The sequence below is a fragment of the Pocillopora verrucosa genome, chromosome 3 (genome assembly GCF_036669915.1).
Source record: "Pocillopora verrucosa isolate sample1 chromosome 3, ASM3666991v2, whole genome shotgun sequence".
In the NCBI taxonomy this organism is placed as follows: Eukaryota; Metazoa; Cnidaria; class Anthozoa; order Scleractinia; family Pocilloporidae; genus Pocillopora; species Pocillopora verrucosa.
This window is the reverse complement of record NC_089314.1, coordinates 12,586,749-12,595,261: the sequence shown is the minus strand read 5'-3', so window position 1 is coordinate 12,595,261 and position 8,513 is coordinate 12,586,749.

The following is an 8,513-nucleotide window of genomic DNA, read 5'->3' as shown; positions in this document are numbered from 1 at the left end:
ATTGACATGAATTTCAAAAATTTCCGCCCTAATCATTCAATAGAAAAGTACATGGAATAAATAGATAAAGTTAGTAAATATTTTTAGATGTACATGCCAAAAAATCACATGCTTAAAAAAGGATAATTAAATCCCGGTTTTTCACGTAAGAAAATTTAATCCTGAAGTATCATTTTCTTGGCGGTTTTGACAGCGCAGCTAATTTATCCTGAAATAAAAAATTGAACTATCGGATTCTGTCAATAAGGCATTTATTGATATTTAAGAGCTATTGAGTACTTGTTGCTCGTTGAAAGCATTAACGATTGACGCTCAAATTATGATGCGCCCTCTGCATTATTCTCTTCTACATTATTTACGATGTAAAGTGAACAGTAGTTTTAAAGTTAAGCGAATCTGCAATAAGTAAGACTTAAAAGTGTCTTCACATTTCCTCGACCTCTTGATAAAGACCTCAATCTGGGCCACGTTTACCTTTTCCAGTATGAAAATGACTAAAATGCCACGAGGAATGGCCACCACAGAGGGCCATAGATTTGTTCAAACCCGCATCCCACTGCTATTTTTAATTCCGCTATCCCGTTGCAATGAATATTTCTATCCCAATCCCGCACGGAAAACTCATTCCAGTTCAACGAACAAAATTACTTGCAAACGCACGGAACCCTAGGGGCAGCTAAATGGCGGTAGCTTTTGCAAATATGGCTAAAATCGACATGCAAATACTAGATAAAGGCGCTAACAAACCGCTCGTTTAGAGACTTCAACTCTCTCTTGCTCACCAACAGATACGTCGTCAACCGGTTCATTGACCAAGCAAATAAACACCATCCAACAATCAAATTTACGGCTGAGATATCTGTTTCAGAAGCTACTTCCTTTCCACTATTTTTAAGGGTGAAAGATTCAACATCGAGTGACTCCTAACTGGAGCTAAATAATGATCCCGCCTATACCCGTCCAATCCCTTATCCCGCCTATACCCGTCCAATCCCTTATCCCGCCTATACCCTTCCAACCTTTATCCCGCCTTCCAAATGGAGCATATCCCGGTCCCGCCTCCCTATTTTCATCTCGCATCCCGTCTTTAAAATTTATCATATCCCACATCCCACCTCGATTGTAAGCCTAATCCCACATCCCGCCGAACCTATGCCGGACCCTCCCCATAAAGATCGAATAAAGACCTCACCTGTTTGCAATTAACCCTTAAACTCCCAAGATCTCATTAGCAATTCTCCCGACCGTCTGCCATACAATTCGTATGATGTAAATTTGGAGAATTTGGTATTGAATGAAATAATAATCCTCTAATTGATATTTTTCTTTATTCTCGTCACTTCTATGCTTGATATTGCATTGATATTTTAAGAAGAAATTCTCTCTTGGTCACTCATGGGAGATAAAGGGTTAAGGAAATAAGAGATATCGACACACGCAGCGTAACTATAAACAGGATCGTTGAACAGCACATACCCGAGCACATTAAGCTAAAAAATGATGAAAGCCATCTTTTTAACTCAATAAAATGCAGATTTTGACGCTGAAATCCGAAAAGAGTTAATATGTGGCTCAGTAAATCAAAATTGTAGCCACAATCAAAAGATATCAAAATTCTCCAATCACATCCAAGGGGCGTGACATTTTGAGTACAGTGAAATAGTCAACATGTTCTCTTTTCAGACTGAGAACATTAAGGCACGTTAACATTCTTTAAAGACTTTGAATACTAGAAAAGGGATCGAAGTTTCTCGCGAATTGTTAACACTCAAAGCTTCCCCTAAACACCGAGTTAAATGTACTTTTTATAGTCGTTCGATGGGCGTCAACTAACCCATTTCCCAGAATGAACATTTTTAATATTTCCAATCCGAAAAACTCATACTAACTCATCTGTGTCAAGAAAACCGACGGAAAGATTGTTGCGTGACTACGCTATGTTATCCAAGTGAAAGCAAGTTTCGAGCGGTGATAATTATCGTCAAGATACGAAGTTTAAAAACAGTGCTTGTCTGGCTCGCAGCAGTCTCTTGTCAGGCTCTGAAAACCGGCATATTGGTGAATTATATGTTACCTTAAAATGTGTAAAGGTATTCAGCGTTGTCTGGCTCTTGTCCTGCTCTTGCCCCGCTCCTGTTAGCCTTGTCTGGTTTTTCATAGGCCTGAAAAAAGCGTAACATTTTCTGGCTCATTAGTTGAAAGCCAGGACAATATTTTTGTCCGGCTCATGTCGTGTCGATGTCTGGCTCTATGAATGGTAATCTGTCCGGAACAAGGCCGTCTTCAGGCTCTGTCAGGCTCCAAATTTTTGTACGGGATATGTAGTTAAAAAGAGCCGATCTCGTGTACTAAAGGCATCTGTTGAACGGGTATCGACCGACACTAACAGCCCACACAATAACTGGGTATCAGCCGATGTGTAGAGAAACACTCGGTCCACATGTTGACTGACATCAATGAATGAGTTGCCAGTAGTCGGATCCTTGTGTTTGCGCACAGATTTCTGGGATCGCCACGGGGCAAACATCGCAACTCATTGCCTCTTGACCGACATGTATGGCAGATGATACTCAGTTGACAAGAGGCTCATACTTTACCCACACTTGGCCCCCAAATGTTTTCCTCACCTTGCCTAAATTCATGTACAAGAAATGATACCGAGACATGCATCTTGCTTGGTTGGAAGAATTTTTTTCTGTTACAAAATTTCAGTGGGTTGCTGGAGGTTTTATTGCAAATATCTCTAAGGGTAAAGACGTCTTGTTAAAAGTAAATGCAAATTAAACTTCAACCTAACTACAAAAGGAACGGGAATGTATATAATAACATAATATGTGAATATCTTAGCCTACATACTGAACGATTATACGCCACCATCTGCGTCGGTATAATTATAATCATGAATTAATATATACAAAATAACATACTTCAAATATACTAACTGTAAGAAATTAATTCCTTTCAGGTTGTAAATAAACTTACTGTAAAATTTTACGCCGTTAATTAACGGCATAAAATCTCCGTGTATAAAGTACATTCAGACCTAGGGTTAGTGGCTTAAAATCTCACAGTTTATAGACTACGATAATCACATATTACGCCGTTATCTAATTACCGAAAAGGAACGTGATTAGTTTCAAGATATCACGTTGGAAATTCCCTCATCGAATTAGAAAACGACGTGCTTGATGATAATGACTGATAAGACTTAATTAACTTCTGCTATCAATTAATCTTGATTAACCTATACCTGTGAGAAAAAGTGACTTTGACCTCAAGTTTTACACTATGTCTTACTTATTTTGTGTTTTAAATTTTACTTTTTAGGAAAGTCCTGGGTTTCAATGCTGAATTTTTTTTTTCTGAGAAGCCCATTTTATACACTTTAAAATGTAGGTGTTATTCCTGTAAATGTTTGTTGAGATATGAATTAAAAACTGAATGTGGACAAATTTTTGCTAATTTTTTTGGAATGACATGGGTGCACATAAAAATTCATAAAAAATTCATTATTTATTCTTTTTCTTTCAGATTTTCAGGAAATGCTGCTGACATGTTAATAATTAACTTCTGGTATCAATTAATCTTGATTAACCTATACCTATGAGGAAAAGTGACTTTGACCTCAAGTTTTACACTATGTCTTACTTATTTTGTGTTTTAAATTTTACTTTTTAGGAAAGTCCTGGGTTTCAATGATGAATTTTTTTTTCCTGAGAAGCCCATTTTATACACTTTAAAATGACATATTGTAGGTGTTATTCCTGTAAATATTTGTTAAGATATGAATTAAAAACAATGTGGACAACTGATGGTGTTGGGTTAAATTAATTCAAGAAATGAGATTTTTATTTTTAATTAACATAAATTTAAGATTAAGAGTTCTATGTAAAGCATCGCTCACCTTGATATTCGAGTCAAGATTACATTTACTTCTTTTTCGATGCACTGGTTTATCTTGAAAATTCCAAGCAAGTGTTATTACCATTAAAAGTCTGAACAAGTACGGCAATTAGAGCTTTCCCGCGTATGTGTTCTGGAATGTGCTTATCAAATCATGTCCTTCCAATACTCACTGTGATATTTTCGAGGAATCTGGAAAGAGGCAATGTTTGTGTGACTTGGGTTTTCGCAAGTCACGCGATCCACTTGTCGGGGTAAAAAAAGACTTCCTAAAAGTTACCGCTTCTTGAAAGTGCACTTGATTATAGACTAAGTTTTTCATACGTAATGATAAATCCGAGGGAAAATTCAAATATAAAGTTTTGCCGATCCTTACTTAAATAACTTCTATGAAACTATAATAGTGAGTCGAGTGGAAAAAACTGAATATAACCATTGCAAAGCTAAGAGTTCAAAAGCAAAAGTATAGAAAACCTTGCCCTAAATATTATTTATTATAAATTCATAAAACGACTTTCGTATGGTCAATCACCTTCGATTTTCAAATTAATAAAAATCTCATTTCCTCTTGATAACATTCCTAAAACCTTTTTGACACATTTCGATGGAGCGTCGCACATTTTCATCCGTTTTCATGCATGGTTTTGGTTGACAAATTGTTTGGCCGATTGTCAAGTTTTAGTTTTCAATTAAAGTGCAGCTCTATCATTTTCAAATTTGAAAATCTTCCACCAAGTGTTGGGAAAGAAACTATTTTCACTAGGTTTGTCATTCGGTTGACAGCTCAGTCCATCCATAGCTTGCAATTAAGATGAGAGGGTTACCCACCTCCGTAAGGAAATAATAAAGAATGTTTTTCTAGTAGACGAGCTTTTATTGGTAAATCTGGCAATAAGAGCTTCTGGTGAAAGATCGTCCTCCACTACCCGATTAAATACCTTATTTCCGCGCTCATTTCAAATTTCGGCTAAAAGGAGAGGCGCTCATTGGAAGGAGGGCGATTAACCGCGGGGGGCCAGTTATCAAAGAAACTATCAACCTGTATTGATTTCGCTGTGGTTGAAGGCTAAAAAGTTGTAAATAAAGTGGTAATAGAAACAGGTTTTCCTTGTATGTCTATAAATTAAGAAAGTGAGAAAAGAGAAAATTGAGGAGTTTGATTTACATGATAGGAGCGTGAGCGCTTATTCGAGGAAACACGGTACTCGGTTGCTTTCCTTCAACAATAACGCAACATCGATTTAGCAACCAGGAAACAGTCATTAAGAAAAAAACTCACGGACCCTTTCGTCTTCACACTGCTGGGAATTTTCCTGTAAGGGCTGAAATTTCGGAATCTTTCAAGAATGTGGCATACAGTAAATATCAGCCAGTTCCTCAGTTTTATTTTTTTGACAGGCTGTACGGGATGTTTTGTCAATTTGTAATCGGTTTGATACACCTTTCATGTACCGTTGACCTGATTACAGCATTCTCTTCATTTCAGTACAAGCACACAATTTACTTCCTTCACTGTATGTTTTTTCTCCTTCTCGTTTCATGGAATACATTTCAATCACGATTCTTAAAACAGTTTTTCATTACATCACAATTCAAAAATAAATAATGGCGGATTTTGGAGATTACAAAAATATCCCCACGGTCCCCCTTCCACTATAGTTTGCAAATTGATGAATTTGACCAAGGCTTCCTCTTCTACTTGATCAATTGGAGCATGACACATCAAGTGAGCAGTTGTACAAACAGAGCAGGCCTGAAACAGCTAGACACTACAGTGTGGATAAAACCACAGGCGTTCCAAGCTCACGTTTCGAGAAAACGCAAACAATTAACTAATGAAGGTGTCACACGTTGTGTGACTTGGAATATGGGGAACAGGAATAACAGTGCCCTTGCGAAATGGCTTTTGGAATTCCTAGGAATTCCTAGGAATTTATTCCTAGGAATTCCTAGGAATAAAGGTGTGAATTTTCACGGTAAATTCGGACTGGGAATTCCTAGGAATTCCTAGGAATTCCCAACCATAACAACTCTGGTTCTAAAAACCTAGAAATTCCCAGAAATTCCCAGAAATTCCCAGAAATTCCAAGTTTATAGCCAACAGGACTTGGAATTCCTAGGAATTCCTAGGAATTCCTAGGAATTCCTAGGAATTCCAACTCAGAGAACCAATGACTTTCCCTGAAAAGCTGTAAATCTAAAAAATTCCTAGGAATTTGTGGGAATTTGTGGGAATTTGTGGGAGTTTTTAGGAATGTTTAAGAATTACTGGGAATTTTAAGCAAAAATTTGAGGCTAATGATATAAAATAAATACTTTAAATTAAAAAAAACCCAGCTAAAATTCAAGTATTCAATGAAATTTATTTAGAAGCTTAATTAAGGCTTACATGTAAAATATTTTTGATTAATTATTAACATCAATGTGTGGTAATATTAGGATGGAATTTGATTTATTTTTCTTTTCTTGAAAACTTCATACGGATTAATCCTCAATTACAGCTATTCATATAAAATAGTTCTAATCAATCATTAAATTTGGTTTGACACAAATTGTGAATAAAATCTGTTGATTCTTTTCCATAAAATACAATATCTTAAGTTATATTTATATAGTTATATTCTTGGGAGTGAAGGGGCTAATTACAGACAAATAAAATTGATTTTTTGATTAAAATCTTGTTGTAACTGTAACAATAAATTTGAATGAAGTTATCCTAAACTGCAAACTTAGCTGCTGTTTGTACTGTTTGTATTTTTTTTCCTGGGCTCACAATGAGTTGGCCTTGAATGAGGTTGTCAACAAGAACCTTGACCATTTTGTATCTAGATTCCTTGACATCTGAATTTGAAAAAAAATAATATATTAAAATATGTATGTTTAAAGCTCAGACCAGGCTTTTAAGATGGCTATGAGGAAAAGGGCATTCATTGGATTCTCAAATTGAGAAATCTCTGTTATATTGAGTGACTTTTATATTGGAGTTAGTACATCTCTCTCATGGATTTTACTAAAAAAGGGCTGAATACATTATTTTGTTTTTACCAAGGAGGGCTTCTTTATGTCCTAAGGTTTGTTATGAATCTTGAATGTTCTCAAACGTGACTAGAGGAATCTTGAAACCTTACTGATAGGTTTATTTCATTGTAAAGCATAAGCTTAAGAAACTGCGGCATGCAAGTGACCGATTCGATTCTCAGAATTATTCTAGTTTCAGTTGCGCCGAGCGTTATGTAAGCTTAATTCAACCCGCTACATCTATTCTTTTATAAGATTTTGATCACAACGAATATCGCAATTTTTACTCACCACAAACTTTTAAAATCGTAGCTTTACAGATGGCCACTCGACCCTTGTTTGTACCGGTCCATATGTCAACTGTTGTCCCTTCTTTTAACTCCACGGCGCCAACGACTTTCTTCTCTTTTACAACACTCACGCTATTCTCGTTTTCCCATTGAACCACAATAAAAGCTATCTTTAGAAATGTTATATTAAGCAAAACAGTTGAGAAAAGCGATCAACCGATGAAAAGTACATTCAAAGATGAGCGCCAAATGGAGTCTTCTTTGTTTCCGATCACAGGCATGATCACGTGGATCTTTTAGGACTTGTCATTGGCTAGCAAAGTGAATCCGCTGCCTTGCCGATTGCAGTGTTAAGAGAAGCGCCCAACTTTATTCTGACTTCTCCGACCGGTTCTCTCCCTCTAGAAGATAATTAGCTTGGTGATATAAATAAAGATGTGAGCTCACTCTATGTAGAAATAATCGACAAGAATCGATCGTATTATAAATGCACGATTTGTGGCCGAACGTTGTCGAGGAAACAAAGACTCAAAACTCACTTGAGTTGTGTTAATGGCAAAGGTGAGAAATAACACAAGCCAATCACAGTTTTGAATGCGACTACAAATCGTCTTTTACCCTCATATTAATAAAAGAAGGATACCACATTCGGAAGTGTAAGAGATACATAGATGATCCCAGTGTACCAGTACCTAAATCTACAAAGCTTGACCGTAGCAAGCGTTCAGCAACACGTTCCAACACCGCCATCTCGATTCCTCAGTTAGTCGTTTCCACTGAACTTAAAGCAGTATTGATAACAGAGTAGAGTGCGTCTTACAAAGGAGAAACATTTGTACAAGAGACAGGAGTAGCTATATGCGATTACAGAGGTGCGTTGGAACTCTGGTCCACAAATAGTTATGCACTGCCCGAAGTAGAAAACAATTTTGTTGATAGCTGACAGACAGAGAAGAACAACAAGTAAACTTAAGAGCTGTTATTATTGAAGTGTGACTAGCACTTTTCATTTTTATATAAAGAAGGACTTGGAATTTGCACCAAAAATAAAAAGATGTAATATTTTTTTGGGAGATCCAGTGATTGGGACATTTAAGAAATTAAGTTATGAAAGGAAACTTGGTTGGTACTTCTCACTACTAACAAGTCTTGTTGACAAATATTTTCAGATCAGAGTTTCAAATAAAGTAAATTGAAGACGTCATATAAAAGGTGTTTTTCCTCAAAGGGTACATTGACTACCTCTGTCTTGTCTGCATGCCAAATGTTTGCAAAGTGTGTGGATGATCCACAAGTATTGGA